Consider the following 10,218-nt stretch of genomic DNA (forward strand, 5'->3'; position numbering starts at 1 on the left):
TCAAATTGCTTCCCTAACACAAGTTAGTTGTATGTGACATTTTGAAAGACTTAAATCAGAAATACTTGTACTTTCATGTGCAAGTCAAGTCTCCATAGGTATCTTGCTTTATTCCTTAATGGGCTCAAACAGTTTACCGGGAGACTTTTAAAGTTTGTTCTGGCTTCACAGATCCCTGCTGCCATTGCTGTAATATCTTAAGTAGGTTGCGCAATATATCATTACTGAGCAGGTAAAATTGGGCTATCTCTGGTGGAGGGTAGGGGTGAGGGAGCAGAAGAGCAATTTGCAGAGATATGGTAGCAGTGCAGCCTTTTCCACCAAGTCTGTTAACCTGAATTTCATCCCTGTTGCTTGTGACCAGAAGTCATTTCCAGTGTGTGGCTTTTTTATAGCCTCTGGGCTATGCCTTGGGTAAAGGTGGCATGGGGGGAGGATTAGCTGGTGCTGCCTGGTTGGGAGGTTATCACTGCTCAGGGAATAGTTGATTTTTCTCTGTGTGCTCTGAGTTTTGTGGCCCACACCTCTGGTGTAAGTAAATCTGGTGCTTGCACTTCTGCAGATTGTTGTCAGGGGAACCAAGTCTGATTCTTGATATTTAGTAAAAGAAAGGGTTGTATTCACTTCCCAACATCATTTTGTCTAACCCTGTTATAAACAAGTCATTCTTTAGAAAACAGATAATGTGCTTGAATAAAAAATACAGCAAGACCAAATAAGAATGTTTTAATCTGTTTTTCTATTCTATGAGCCAATTTATAACACACTTGATGTCTCTGAACATTTTGATAAGGAGCCTGTGTTTGATTCCTAAGTCATGCTATGGAATTTTACTAATCCATTGTATAGGCACCCACTTCATAAACCAGTGCAGAATATACAAGTACATTACATTTGAGATACAGTCACAGATTTGGTTTGAATAGTAAATATAAACTGACAGAGGTAAAAAAGAATACTCCAACAGTATGAAACTGGGGAAAATGGAAATATATATTATTGTTTTCAGATATTACTTTTGTCTTACATCAAGATACCGTGTTTCCATTTCCTGTTTGAAGTGTATACATGTATTAATGAAAAATGAAAATTAATGAAAAATACATGTATTAATGAAAAGCAAAGCTGCTTACTCTTTAAGCTTGAAAATTAACTATATTTGAATGAACTAAGCTTTGAGCAAGCTTTTTCATTAACATATAAAGTTTGCAATATTCATGTTTAAGTACCAGACAGTAAACCATCTCTGATGGAAAATGGGGGTGGACTATTAAGGTGTTGAGGTTTTAATTTATTGTGTCTGTAGCTAGGTTAGCAAGTTTACCTGCAGTTGACTGTTCATTTTTACAGTGAGGTCATTGACTGACTGTGTCAAAGTTTTGCTGAGAAAGAAATTACAGCCTGTTTCACTCTTAAATGGCCAGTATGTTGTCCAGGAATTTTGGAGCCAGAAAAGAGCCCTACAGCAGCTTCTGTTGTTGTCCTTGTCTCAAAGGTAAGTGACTTGTGGCCGTGTAGCAAGGCCAAGACTTGGAAGAGATCCGAAGTGTTTCTGACTCCTGCTTAATTTCATTTTTCTGTTGTCCTGCCTTTCCAAAACACTCTGCCTTGTAAATATAAAGGTGTCTTTGCAGAGGTGAAGTGGTGTCATGGTTCCACTCGAGTGGGCAGCCGAGCTTCACCACAGCCGCTCTCTCACTCCCTCTCAGGGAGAGAACGGGGGAATGGGGGTTATGGTCAGTCTACAGCACTTCTTCTCTGCCGCTCCTTCTCGGTCACTCTCGTCCCCTGTGCTGTGGGGTCCCACCCACGGGATGCAGTCCTTGATGAACTGATCCGGCGTGGGCTTCCCACAGGCAGCAGCTCTTCCAGAACTGCTCCAGATATGGGTCTGTACCACGGGGTCCATCCCTCAGGAGAAAACTGCTCCAACCTGGCTCCCCTACGGGCAGCAGCTCCTGCCAGGTCACCTGCTCCTGTGTGGTCTCCTCTCCACGGGCTACAGGTCCGGCCTGGAATCTGCTCCGGCAGGGGTCTTCCACAGGTGGCAGCTTCTGTCGGTGCAGGGCCACCTGCTCCACTGTGGTCTCCTCCACGGGCTGCAGCGTGGAACCCTGCTCCACCGTGGTACTCCATGGGCTGCAGGGGGACATCCTGCTTCACCATGGTCCTCACCACAGGCTGCAGGGGACTTCTGCTCCGGTGCCTGGAGCTTCTCTCCCCCTCCTTCTACACTGACCTTGGCACCTGCAAGGCTGTTTCTCACTCCCTTCACTCTCCTGGCTGCTGTGTGGCGCAGCGTTTTTTTCTCTGTCTTAAATATGCTTTCACAGAGGCGCAAAACAACATCGCTTATTGGCTCGGCTCTGGAAAACAATGGGGCCCTTCCCAAACATGGGGCAGCTTCTAAATCTTTCTCACAGAAACCACCCCTATGGGCCCCTGCTACCAAAACCTTGCCACCTAAACCCACTACAAGTGGTAAAGGTCTATGGAAAGAAGAGCAGGTGCAGGGGGCAGAGCTACCATGATGACTTCAAGTGAAGTGGAAGATGCACAACAGCTTTAATTACAGCTAGTTGACCAATTACAGCTAGTTAATTACACGTAGTTGACCAATGGAAGCCAGTTGATGTTTTTGGGTTTCAGTAAAGCTTCTCACAATATCCTTAGCATACAGCTAGGTAAATACATAGTATGAGTGGTAAACAACCTGCTGACGGGTCAATCTCAAAGAGTTAGAGTATGTTGCAGGAAGAACGGCTGAAAACACGACAGACACAGGTCAGATCATGCTCCATTTTATTACCCAAATAGCCTGACTTTTATAGTGAACTTAACAGGGGCGGATAGTGTCTCACACAAGATTATTGGTCAAAAGCACTCAGACAAACAACTAAAAGAAAACAACCCCACCTGCAAGAAAACAACCCCCTTGTGATTAGCAGTCATGTAGACCTTGTCCTTGAAGCCAACTACTGGCAACAATATTTTTCTAAATTCCTCAATTGGGCGATGTGGGAACACTGTCATGGGAACTTCTCATAGTCGTCCTGGTAGCTAGGTTTGCTCAGCTGCAAAGTCATGGGATCTTTGCTGTTTCAAAAATCCCTCAACAATTCTCCCTTTTTCTTTTTGAGCAAACCAAGCCCGATGTAACAGTTTTGCAAGTAACCCTTTAATCACATTTATTACAATACAACATGCAATGATGGTTAACACCACAACAAACAATCCTTAATCCCTCTTTGACTAATCCCAGTAAACATCTATGCATCGTTTCAAACAAATCAGTGAGCCATCGATTGAAAGGATTGATATCATCTTGAATCTTTCTCATGTGCTCTTTCAGGAAAGAAATGGATTTGTGAATTGACCCATTATGATCAAAATGGTTTAAACAGCACATTCCCTCAAGGTCCTCACACCCATGCCTTTGAGCCAAAAGCAAGAAGTCAATAGCAGCTTGATCCTGTAAGAACACGTGTTGCAGGCGATTTTGATCTGGCAACATCTCCTCAAGTATCTCTGTTGTGGTATGGGCTTGCTTCTCGGCCCAGCATACCAATTTTTCTAAGTTGTTAAGTGTGGCCGCAGATGCCACTCCTGGCACTGAAATTGCCAATGCCGCTCTAGCTGCAACACCAAGCAATTCAACATTATCGTTGCAATCCGGTGCGAGCAATGCCCATTTATGTCTGGTGATCTCACACAACTGTGACAAGCTAGGAGCAAATATAGTGAGTTTATCTAAGTAACATGGACCTCCAATAGCATTTACAGGGATACCTTGCCAGGCCCTATCCCCGCAAATCAGAAAAACATCAGGAGGTAAGGCCATAGCTGTACGATTGTTCCAAATGCTATAGTTGTTGCCCTTTGTCTCCATGCCATAAGCCCCGAAAACCTGCCTAGCAGTGTCATTGTAATCACAGGTGTTAATTGTATTTCTGTACCTGTATGGCCCTTTCCAAGTTCCTGTAGCAGGATCTCGGTAATTCATTCTTACTTGTGGTAACACATTTGGTGCTGCTATATTTATTGTCTGAAAATGAATACTTGCAGGAGGGTCTTAGTCACTAGTCAAACAAGTGATTCAAGACAACCAATGCCTCGGACAATTGTTCATCAATGTTCTTGATCTCTTTTAGTCTCACTAATTGTTCCTTTAAAACCTGATGTGATCGTTCAACCATCGCTTGGCCCATGGGAGAATATGGAACACTAATTTTTGGCTGATTCTGTAGGAAAATCAATTCCAGAACTCAAAAATGCTGCCCTATCATTCCACCCTTGCCATCACCTGTGTCACGTATACTACTCCTATTACCCATGCTATTAGTGTCAGTGGCATCCTCCTGATACCGTTTCTGTCTTTGTCGCCCCTTACTCTCTCCCTTCTCTTTTTGCCACTGACCAATCACTGCAAATTGAAGAGACACATGATTGCTAATTATGAAAGAGAGCGCAACATCTACTATACGTCTGCAAGCAATGCTGGCTGCAACCTTAGAAGCTATTTGTGAAAGAACCTGCTGATGGTCATTTGTAAGCGTAATCTGCGTCTTCGCAGTCCTGCACTGCAATAAAGGTAGTAATATAGCTAAGTCGTCATTGGTAATCCGTACAATGTGGCAACCCCACTGAATATTATCCAGGAACATTTGTACATTTATCAAGTTATGTAATACCATAGTTATATCACCTATCTGGGGATGAATAGTAGAGTCTGATATTTTCCATCTCAAGTATAGCCATGGCTGTTTCTGTTGAACCTTCTCTAGGGCTATCTTCAACCCTTTTGGTTCCAAAGTATCCCAAATAAAGTTTAAATCTGAATCATGGAAGCATTCTGGCCTACCAAACCGAATGTTATCCATATAGTGGTAAATAATTACATCACACCACGCTGTCTGAATTGGTTGTAATGCCCAGGCCACATATAATTGACATAATGTAGGGGAATCCCTCATCCCCTGTAGAAGCACTAGCCATTCATAGTGCTTTGCTGGGGCCTGTTTGTTAATGGAGGGTACCGTAAAAGCAAATCTCTGACAGTTCTGTGCCACCACATCTGGTTGCCTGGACTGATTGATAAATTTAGCATATGGTTCCCCAGGGGCCTGTTCTACAGATGCAAATGGAGGTGCTTTCTTTTCCCCTGGGAGACTAGGAGGAGCCCTCAGTGCAAGCTGCACAACTGTTTGGTGAATAATCGCAGGGAACTGCGACTGAATCTGCGTATTGAGATAAGGACCTGTTCCCTTTACCATCTCTGCAGTAATCCCATACAAGGGGTCCCCTGGATGACGCTGTTGACCCGCTTCTCCCTGTGGTAACTACAACCATTCTCTTTCGAACAATGACAATGGGGAAGGAGTTAACAATAAGCACGCCAAGTTTCAACAGTCAAGTGGACACATTGGTTTTGCCTGAAAAATGCATTGAATTATCTGTCGAGCCACCTGGGATTGTAATCCATAGTCCAAAACCATTTTTCAAGCTTGTTGTACAAGCTTGCAGTCATGCGGCTGCCACAACCCAGTGCCTTGCACAGGGTTGATAATAATAGGGCAGGCCAAGAATGTAGCATGCCTATGCCCCTCTATGAAAGCATCACGTATGACGTCGGAGCACCTGTCCCTCCTTGGACAGATGGAACCTGCTGTAACAGCTGACGTTGACATGGCCAGGGGTGGCCCAGCAGTCTGGAGGGTGCCCTCAAGCATGGTCATTATTTCTCCTAAGGAAGTGGAATCCAGGTGGGAACGGAACCTGGCACTCAGATCATCAGAGGAGTCAGCTCCGTCCAAAGACACTTGTTGCAAGGTGCTCACAGTGCAATGGTTTCCCTCTAGTGAAGACCGGAAAGTCAAAGCCCCAAGGACTTTTGTGGGCTCAGCTGGAGGGTCCAGAGACACAGGATCAGAGCACCCTAACCTGTGTTCAGAGCTTATGGTTGAAAATATGTCTTTTTCTGCAGAGAGATTCCAGCTTGATGGGTCAGACATGAGTTTCAGTGTGTTCTGAGAAAGCAGAGATTTGTCCGCTCCATCCTCAGTGAAGGTGTCATTGGCAAGGACGATGCATGTTGTAGAGAAGACACATTTGGTAGGTCTTGTTTGCCATAGCTGCCTGAAAGCAGGTGCAAGAAGCATAGATTTCTGGTCTATCTTCTCAGGTAAAGAAGTCTGTGTTGCTCTGGACTTCAGAGAATTACAGCTCCAAAGAGATTTAAAGGGAGAAATGCTGGTCATACCTTGCAATGTATCCTGAAGGGCTTTAATTTGCTCTGTCAGCCTCTGATTACAGTTTTTCAGGTGGTAGTTTTCTAGCTCAAGCTCTCTCAGCTTAAATGCTACCCACTCTTTGATCTTGGCAGCTTCCTCTTGAATAATTTTGAGTTCCTCAGTCCTTAGCTGTTTCTGTTTTGCTAGCTGAGTCTCCACTCCAGTCTGTTAATCAGGTCTTGTTTTCTTTGCAGTGTACCCATCAGCTCCTTCAGTGAAGGTCAATTTTCGCAAGCTGCTGCTGCACCTCTCATTGGCAAAGCATCCCGAGTGGATTTATTGCTGCCTGGCAGCGGCACCGATGCTGGCAGCACAGCTTTATCAAGATTTTCCAGCACAGGGGGTGGGGAGGGCAGCCCCCACTCCCCATCAGCACTCCTCTCCGATAGTCCCTTAGTTATTTCTGCTGCTGATTGATTTACTGGAGAGGTCATACCCCGAACCGGGGTAGGAACCAATGATAAAGATCGTGTCAGCTGCATTTCCGAGGTCTCAGGTTTCATACTCGGCGGTCTGTCAGTCCCAGACAGTACTGAGAAAGCTTGCGCTGCTGCCATAGCCGGCTGCTGTTCGGCTTTTATACCACACAGCGCGTTAAGCACTGCAAGCCAGGTCATACATAGATCTTTATCAAACTTTCCGCTTATGATGGTTGTATCCCGTAAATGATCTCCTACGAGCCGCCACTCAACTGGGCTAAAAATTAGAAGGATTTCCTTTAGAAAACCCTCCACCTGGGCCCAGTGTACCAAGGATTTGATCTTTTTTACATTGCAAGATACGCCTCTTTTAGAGAGAATGCTAGAGAGAAGCTGCACAGCCGCTTCCTCCATGGTTACGTCAGACAGGCTGCAGGGTCGTGATCTCCACCCCTCTGCTATGTGCCAACTCGCCACACGGTGGGGGTCGTCTGCTGTTGTTTACTGACGCCTCCGGTCTCCCGTAGCAACTCGATCCCGGATGTCCCGCGTCTCACCGCGATTACGTCACTTTCCCGCGTCTCACCACGATCTCGGTATCAATCAATTAATCTCCACGTCTCACCGCGATCTTTATCAGTCAATCAATCTCCGCGTCTCACCGCGATTTCTATCAATCAATCTCCATGTCTCACCGCGATTTGTCCCCGCGTCTCACCGCGATTTGTCTCCGCTTCTCACCGCGATTTCTGTGTCCGGGTCGGTGCTTGGAGTTTCTCAATGTCTCTCAGGTGTTTTGGCTTCTGTCAGGTCTCTCCATGTCTCTCAGGGCTGTTCATGTCTCTGAAGCGTCTCTCAGGGCTCTCCATGCCTCTAAAGTCTCTCTGTGTCTCTAAGCGTCTCACAGGGCTTCTCCGGGTCTCTGAAGTCTCTCAGCTTCTCTCAGCGTCTGTCAGGTCTCTCAGCCTGTTCGGGCACCATATGTTGCAGGAAGAACGGCTGAAAACACGACAGACACAGGTCAGATCATGCTCCGTTTTATTACCCAAATAGCCTGACTTTTATAGTGAACTTAACAGGGGCAGATAGTGTCTCACACAAGATTATTGGTCAAAAGCACTCAGACAAACAACTAAAAGAAAACAACCCCACCTGCAAGAAAACAACCCCCTTGTGATTAGCAGTCATGTAGACCTTGTCCTTGAAGCCAACTACTGGCAACAATATTTTTCTAAATTCTTCAATTGGGCGATGTGGGAACACTGTCATGGGAACTTCTCATAGTCGTCCTGGTAGCTAGGTTTGCTCAGCTGCAAAGTCATGGGATCTTTGCTGTTTCAAAAATCCCTCAACAAGAGTAAATAGGGTTACATCAGGCTGGTGGATGGTCACTAGTGGGGTTCTACAGGGCTCCAAGCAAATAGCATGAATCTGTGACAGATTAGGTTCAGGGTGGATATTAGGAGAAGGTTCTTCACCAATGGGTTGTCAGGCACTGGAACAGGCTCCCCAGGGAAGTGGTCACAGCACCAAGCCTGATGGAGTTCAAGAAGCATTTGGACAACGCCCTCAGACATGGCTTTATTTTAGGGTGGTCCTGTGTGGAACCAGGATTTGGATTCAGTGATCCTTGTGGGTCCCTTCCAACTCAAGATATTCTATGATTTGATTCTATGATTTAATGGCTGGAGAACGTGCAGTTTGAGACAGCAAGACATCTCCGTTCTTTGTTCCTTCTAACTTATTTACATTCCTCCTGGCCTCATCATCACCAGTCTGATGTTATCGCCAACCACACAGCTTGTTGACCCCCATGGCAACACTCCCACATCTCCCCCTTCTTTATTAACAAAGAAAGCACAATTAACACAAATCAAGACACAGAGAAAAACTATCAGGCATACTAATCCTATCTTTAACAATCTTTGTAACCACTTCCCTGGGAGAGGCAGGCACTGAGTGCTGCCCAGCTTGTGGGTTCTGGCTTCCCCTTCAGCTCCTGGAGCCCCTGTTTGTTGGTCCTGCATGTGCCAGCGGGACACTCCCATATGTTGTGTTTTGGTTGAGCTGGAGTCCAAATCGCTGAGGAGAGTGCTGTGATCATGTTGAGGCAGATGAGACTGATGACACCCATCTTGGACTGGCTCCTGTTGAAAGCCAGGCATAACCTCAGCCCCAAGTGATTAGAGAGTAGGGCCCTTTCCATTGATTGGTGCTTATTTTTTTTTATCATGACTTATGCCCTTTCTTTAACTGACTTTAACATAGTATGATTAAAATGTCTGTGAATTGGAGGACCTTCCTCTGTCCATTGATTAAAAAAACTAAGAACATAGCATGCTTTAGCTATCCTTTCCTGGGGGGTCATACCCATACTCCCCCTTTTTTGTTTTTGAAGCATAGCTATTGTGGTTTAACCTCGCTGGCAGCTAAGCACCACACAGTCATTCTCTCCTCCTGCCTCTCTGGGATGGGGGAGAGAATCAGGAAAATGAAGCCTGTGGGCTGAGATAGAAACAGTTTATTAGGACAGAAAAGAAAAATAATAATGATAATAGTACTACTACTAATAATAATGTACAAACAAGTGATGCACAATGCAGTTGCTCACCACCTGCTGACCGATGCCCAGCCTATCCCCGAGCAGCCAGTACCCGCACCCCATCTAGCCACCTCTTTATATTGTTCAGTATGATGTCAGATGGTATGGAATACCGCTTTGGCCAGTTTGGGTCAGCTGTCCTGGGTCTGTCCCCTCCCAGCTCCCACTGCACCTCCAGCCTGCCTGTTGGCAGGACAGAGCGAGAAGCTGAAAAGTCCTTGGCTTAGCGTAAGTACTGCTCTGCAACAATTAAAACATTAGCGTGTTATCAACATTATTCTCATCCTAAATCCGAAACAGCACCCTACTAGCTACTAGGAGGAAAATTAATTAACTCTATCCTGGCTGGAACCAGGACAATAGCTTTTAGGGTACTGTGGACCCTTTTATTTTTATTTTTTTGTCTTGACCCGTACTTGACCCATGGGAGGATGGGGTATACCTGTCAGATGTTGAATGCCCCACTCTTGAAAAAAAGTGGGTTGCGTGGGCCACATATCCTGGCCCATTATCTGTTTTAATTGTTTTGGGGATTCCTAATGTCGCAAAAACTAACAGAAGATGTTTACACACATCCTTTACCCTTTCTTCTGCACGGACAGATGCAAACATGCAGGCAAAAAGGTATCAATTGAAACATAAACATAGTGAAGTTTTCTGAATTCTGGCAAATGTGTAATGTTGAAAAATAACCCTTTAAGTTTATTATTATTCATGTCCATGACTGGGGGAACATAGTTGGAGATGGCAATCCTGGTTGAAGTGCTCCCATATCTTCCTTGACTTCATTAATTTTTCTCAAATCATGTAACAGTCTCCGCTTTCCATTTTTTTTCTTGATTACAGACACTGACAAGTTTCAGGGGCTAGTCATGGAAACAATATGTCTCACTTTGAGTTGTTAAGC

The sequence above is a fragment of the Aythya ferina genome (genome assembly GCF_964211825.1).
Source record: "Aythya ferina genome assembly, chromosome: 1".
Taxonomy (NCBI): Eukaryota; Metazoa; Chordata; class Aves; order Anseriformes; family Anatidae; genus Aythya; species Aythya ferina.